We start from the raw sequence: 7,169 nt of genomic DNA on the forward strand, positions 1-7,169 counted from the left end.
CTGCTGCTGCTGCTGCTGCGTCGCTTCAGTCGTGTCTGACTCTGTGCGACCCCAGAGACGGCAGCCCACCAGGCTCCCCCGTCCCTGGGATTCTCCAGGCAAGAACACTGGAGTGGGTTGCCATTTCCCTTTCCAATGCATGAAAGTGAAAAGTGAAAGTGAAGTCGCTCAGTCGTGTCTGACTCTTTGCGACCCTATGGACTGCAGGAGTGCTGGAGTGGGGTACCATAAGATCCTTTACTGAGTGCCAAGTCCCTGAATTTTCATAGGGTCTCTCTCCTATCCCCAGGAGCTGTGTCACATGAAAGATATCTGCCTCTTGTTCATCTTACCTGATTAGCATGATATCATCAGTGTAATGGATGGATAGATGTTCTGCAGGCTGCCCAGATCTGTTTAAACTCTATTATGACATATGGTTATAATTGGTGTTTTAACACCCTGATCGGCTTATTTATTCATCTTGTCATTTATTATCTCTTTTTACTAACTGATTTTTCTTTTGGTTATGGGTCACATTCTCCTTTTGAGGGGTTCTGTGTAGTAGTTATTTTTTATTGGATCTAGGCCATTGTAAATTTTATATTGTGTGTCTAAATTTTGTAGCCTTCCCTTAAAGAGTATGGGGCCTTGTGTTGCCACGCCAGTTGTTTCTTGCAGATCAGGTTGATATTTTGAGACTTGTATTCTAACTTCCTTATTATAGGTATACTGTACTTTTTCATTCATGGTAGTTTAGCTCTGTTACAAAAGTGTAACCTTTCTAGGTTCTCCACTGAATGCTCCTTGTGATCAAGAAAGACTTTCCCTTCTGGATAGTTGGATCGCAAACATTTCCAACTACTCTCAGAATCATTACATCTCCCTGGTCATTCATTGCCTAGGTTGTACTGTCTTCACCCAAGGCATGCACATCTTAATATCAACAAAGTCTCACAAGGATATCTTTGCAGATTTATATATCTTTGCACCTACATATGGAGAAGGCAATGGCACCCCACTCCAGTACTCTTGCCTGGAAAATCCCATGGACGGAGGAGCCTGGTGGCCGCAGTCCGTGGGGTCGCTGAGAGTCAGACACGGCTGAGCGACTTCACTTTCACTTTTCACTTTCATGCATTGGAGAAGGAAATGGCAACCCACTCCAGTGTTCTTGCCTGGAGAATCCCAGGGACGGGGGAGCCTGGTGGGCTGCTGTCTACGGGGTTGCACAGAGTCAGACATGACTGAAGCGACTTAGCAGCAGCAGCAGCAGCAGCACCTACCTAGCTTCCTCCTCTTTGGAACGTTGCCCCCAAGTTCTAGCTATTTCAACCCCCCTCAACTGAACCTTTCTCCTTTCAATTCAGCTTTATTCTACATTTTATCCCTTTTCTGGCTCCCTGGTTCAGAATGTGCCTCCCCATTGAAAACTGGGGCAATTGTTTATTTTCCTTCATACATAGATTACAATCTTGCACTGACTCTTGTCCATTGTGTGAAAATATACATTTTGTCCTGTTTTCTACTTGTTCAGAGCAGGAGGGTTAATCTGGCCCTGTTTCTCTTTCATGGCCAGAGGCTGGAATTTTGAGGTTATTAAAAGTGAAACAGGTTATAATAAAAGATGGTGTTGTACCTAAAAAATTTTATGGAAATTTTTCAGTAGCTGGATTTTATACATTTTGGTTTAAACTCTTGGGGAAAATGACAAAATGAATAAGTATGACTTTTTTATCAAAATAATTTATGAACAATTAATTGAAGTGATGGGAAAATGCTTTCTTATAAGTGGTAAGTCATGGGACTTCCTAGTGGTCCAGTGGTTAAGAATCTGCCTTCCAAGGCTTCCCTGGCAGCTCAGTGGTAAAGAATCTACCTGCTAATGCAAAAGACATGGGTTCTATCCCTGGTCCAGGAAGATCCCACATGCCACCGTGCAACTGAGCCCATGTGCCACAGCTATTAAGCCTGTGCTTTAGAGCCTGGGAATCACAACTACGGAGCCACTGAGCTGCAGCTACTGAAACCCACACACCCTAAAGCCTGTGCTCAGCAAAAAGAGAAGTCACTGCAATGAAAAGCCACCACACAGCAACTAGAAAGAAGCCCCCCACTCGCCACACCTAGAGAAAAGCCCACGTGGCAACGAAGGCCCAGAATAGCCAATAAATAAATAAGTAAATAAAAGTATTTTTAAAAAAGAAAATTCCACCTTCCAATGCAGGGGACAAGGGTTGAATACCTGTTGGGGGAACTAGGAACCCACATGCCGTGGGGCAAGGAAGCCTCTGTGCCACAACTAAGAGCTAACAGCAAAAATAAATAAAGTATTGTGTTTTTTAAAGTGGTAAGTCAAATTCATAACCAGACACCAAACAGTATTACATATTCTGTTCAGGATGTGGCAAATACTGATCAGTTGTCAATTATTGTGCACAACTCTTTTGAAAGGAAACCCTATTAATAATTTTTTATTTTTTTAGCCAACTGAAAACATTTATGAAATTTTAAAGTGAGACAAGATTTGGGCTATTTTAACATGCACTTGAGCAACATTTACAATCGGTCATATGTCAGCACAGCTGTTACCACGATTAAGCCAAAAGGCTGCAGGCTCTTTAAAAACAACTTTACAGAACAGGAGCCGTGCAAAACTCATTAGCTTATTTTTGTGAAAGGAAAGGCTGCCTTCAAAGTACTTGACATTGTTAACTACGTCAATAATGTGAAACAGCTGTGTATTTTATTTTCAGGTTCAACTACTATATGGAATATTTTAAACACATATACCACTGGGAATTTTTCTTTGAAGAGTCTAAGCATAGTAAAAGGTCTGTGCTTTACAAAGGTGTTCAACCCTTACAACATAAGACTCAACGAAAATGGACTCTAAAGTGTATTTGCAATGATAGAAGACAAACCAGAATACCCAGGAGATGTAATAACATTATTCATCCCATTGGTAAAACTCAAATATAACATTTTAATTGAAATTTTAAAAAGATATTTTGGAATGCTTCAGTGAAACAACTGATAAATTATAGACTCCTGATGTGGATACATATAATAGTAGGTACCTTATTTCATCATCCTTAGATTTATTGATTCAAAGCACTGAGATAAAATTGAGATTAAAAATTAATGAATATGAAATCAAAGTGATAAAGATGAGTGAGAAAATCAAGCGAAATTATTTTGACACTGAAAAGTGAGTAGTGATAACTTTTTTTCAGACCGTAACAAAAACAATTAAGAGGAAGAGACAAATTGCAAATAAAATTAATAAATAGGCTCTTGAATCATTTGATAATCAATTGGTAAGGAGAAGTGAGTCATATAAATTCATTTTAAAATATTTAAATTTTTTTCTGATTTGACCTCAAACTAACATCAGTGAAGATGATCTAAACTCAAAACAGGTGATTACAATGAGTGCACTGATCACTAAATTAGTGCTATCAATTCAAAGAATATCTAAGATTAGTAACTGTGCAAGAAAATTTAGTAGCTGTGCAAGAAAATTTGAAATGTTCATGTAAAATACTTGATAGAGCTTCTGAAATTTCATACACACATACACACGTGCACACAAACAATGAACTACGAAGATGAAAAGATTTTTTCTGAGGTATTAATGAAAAACAAATACTGATCATGCTAGAGAAAAAATAAATTATCTTTGTATTATCTCTATAGAAAATATTACAAACCATTGTCATATGAAGAGTCACTTAAAGACTCCATAAAAATTGGGGAGAAAGTTTGGAGAGAAATGTCTGACAGTTACCTAATAAAATATTTCATTACTTAAAAATTTTGCATTTTTCATAATATTTTTCAACTTTTAGTAATTTATAATATTACGATTTCTTTTCTGTCTGGTGTTAGTTGCTCAGTTGTGTCTGACTTTTTGCGACCCCATGACGGGACACACTGTAGGCCACCAACCTCTGTCCATGGGATTCTCCAGGCAAGAATACTGAAGTGGACTGCCATTCCCTTCTCCAGAGGATCTTCCCAACCCAGGGATCAAACCTGGGGCTCCTATATTGCAGGCAGATTCTTTACTGTCTGAGCTACAGGGAAGTCCCTTTATTTATTTTCTCAGTCTCAATACTAACTTTTGTATTTAAAATTGCTATTCTTTTGCTTAAGGAGCCCCCCTAATTGTTTACAAGCTTCAGGTCATATAAGATCTGTTTTTGCCCCTGTCATCATCATCTTCTCATCTAACTGATCTACCTTTATGCATTCTTTTCCTCTTCTAGTCTGTACACCATGCCATAGCCAAAAGGATCTTATAAAAATTTATGTATGACTATTTTTCTCCTCTACTCTTCCAGTGATTTCCCATTAGCCTTAGGCTAAAGACCAAAATATTTAACATAGGGTCTGGACCCTGCCTACCTCTCCCTCTCCTCTCTGCCTCAGCTGCAATCATGCTGGCTTCTTTAAGTTATTTGAATGCACATCCTTAGAGCCTTTGCACATGCTGAAGTCCATGTCTAGGAGACTTTCTGTGTGTCTGTGTGTGTGTGCGCGCGCGCACGCATGCACCTTCACTCATTCAAGTCCAACTCTTTGCAACACCATGGACTGTAGCCCACAAGTCTCCTCTGTCCATGGAATTTTTCAGGCAAGAATACTGGACCAGGTTGCCATTTCCTCCTCCAGGGGATCTTCCGAATCCAGGGATCAAACCAACATTTCTTTTGCCTCCTGCATTGGCAGACAGATTCTTTACCACTAACACCACTACCTGGGAAGCCTAGGAGGCATTCTACCACCAACTATTCTATTAATAAATTACCTTCTTTAAACTTCAGACTGTCATTCAAAGTCATTTCCTCAGGGTATCTTAGATCAGTAAAACTCAAACATTCAAAAAATTAAGATCATGGCATACGCTCCCATCACTTCATGGCAAATAGGTGGGGAAACAATGGAAACAGTGACAGACTTTATTTTGAGGGGCTCCAAAATCACTGCAGACGGTGACTGCAGACGTGAAATGAAAAGATGCTTGCTCCTTGGAAGAAAAGCTATGACCAATCTAGACAGTGTATTAAAAAGCAGAGAAATTACTTTGCCAACAAAGGTCCATCTAGTCAAAGCTATGGTTTTTCCAGTAGTCGTGTATGGATGTGAGAGTTGGACTATAAACAAAGCTGAGTGCCAAAGAATTGATGCTTTTGAACTGTGGTGTTAGAGAAGACTCTTAAAAGTCCCTTGGACTGGAGGGAGATCAAACCAGTCAATCCTAAAGAAAATCAGTCCTGAATATTCATTGGAAGGACTAATGCTGAAGCTGAAGCTCCAATACTTTGGCCACCTAATGTGAAGAACTGACTCATTTGAAAAGACCCTGATGCTGGGAAAGATTGAAGGCGGGAGGTGAAGGGGATGACAGAGGATGAGATGGTTGGATGGCATCACCGACTCAATGGACATGAGTGTGAGCAAGCTCCCGGAGTTGGTGATGGAAGGGAGGCCTGGTGTGCTGCAGTCCATGGTGCTGCAGAGTCAGACAGGACTGAGTGACAACTGAACTGAACTGCCCTCTTAAATGCTCATCACATTCTACTTTTCCTTCATACCATGTTTCCCTATTTGCAATTATATACTTTTATGATTGTTATACTGTGTGTTTCTCTCCTGTGCGTGCATGCTCAGTCATATCTAACTTGTCATGACCCTATGGACTGTAGCCCTCCAGACTCCTCTGTCCGTGGGATTTTCCTAAAAAGAATACTGCAGTGAGTTGCCATTTCCTTCTCCAGGGGATCTTCCTGACCCAGGGATCAAATCCGAGTCTCCTGTGTCTCCTGCCTTAGCCGGGTGGATTCTTTACCACTGAACCACCTGGCAAGCCCCAAATTTCTATGCCACTAAATTGCAAATTCCATGAAAAGGGGAGTGTGTATTCAGCATGCGCCTAACATTTGGAACAAAGCTCGTATCTAATTATATAATCTCTGGCCTCAAATAATTTGCAATTTAGTTTCAAAACAAAAACAGTGATAACATTTTACAATTTGGAGCATCAGTGCAGATAGATTATTTTTATTTGTGCAGAAAGTCTTACTGGAAGCCTTGAAATCTGAATTCATAGGGGTTAGTTTTTCCATCAAGGTGCAAAATTAGCCAAGCTTGAGGCTGTAACACACTACACTGGCCATCTGGGGAGTACTCTGACCAGATTCCCAACACAATTCTCTTTTGCAGTGGAAACCTACTACATTCTCTTTTTTCACAGCACTTTAAAAAAACTTTTTTGGAGTATAGCTGATTTAAAATGTTGTGTTAGTTTCTGCTATACAGCAAAGCGAATCAGTTATGCATATGTTAAATCCACTCTTTTTTAAGATTCTTTTCCCATATAGGTCATTACAGAGTATTGAATAAGAGTTTCCTGTATTATATGGTAGGTCCTTCCTAGTTATCTGTTTTATATATTCTACTTAATTTTTAAAAGATTCTCTTGTCTTCTGTACTTACTTTTTAAAAATAGTAATAAAACAAAGGACATTACCTTTTGCATAAGCCTGATTGCATGTATGACATTCCAAAGCACTTCCATAATTATTTTTACCTTATACTACTACAGAGCTTCCACAGGTTTGAAGATTTCCAGTCAGAGGGCTCAGCTTAGAAAAAATTACACTTTATCTGTTAGGAAACAGAAGGTACAGCCTGCTATTCTCAGTTGATAATAAGGCTTGTTCACCTTGCCAGGGATATTTCTTTTGCTATTGTTATATTCACTAGTTTGTTTTCTTTTTTCGATTCCACATATAAATGATACCACACAGTATCTGTCTCAGTATGACTTATGTCACTAAATATATACCCTCCAAGGCCGGAGATAGTTCTGTTTCCTAGACTTGGGCAGAGTAGCAGCTGTTCTAGAGCTATCATAGAAATATTTGGAGTCCTAGGTTCATGGAATTTCCCCCCAAAGTTTATTTAATATTTGGTTGGGTAATCATAAAGCAGTGTACTTATTTTTGCTTAATTGCACAGCTTCCAACTTCATCTAAGAGGTCTTTCATAAACTCACCAATTGAATGTTAGGATAAATATTCCAAAATCCATCAGGGGTTATTTAGGCTGCCAAAATATCCTGAAACTGTTGGTTTGAAATCACGGTATCAGCTGAGGAATAGTATAGTCAGGTTTACAGTTAA

The sequence above is a fragment of the Capra hircus genome, chromosome 5, assembly GCF_001704415.2.
Source record: "Capra hircus breed San Clemente chromosome 5, ASM170441v1, whole genome shotgun sequence".
NCBI lineage: Eukaryota > Metazoa > Chordata > Mammalia > Artiodactyla > Bovidae > Capra > Capra hircus.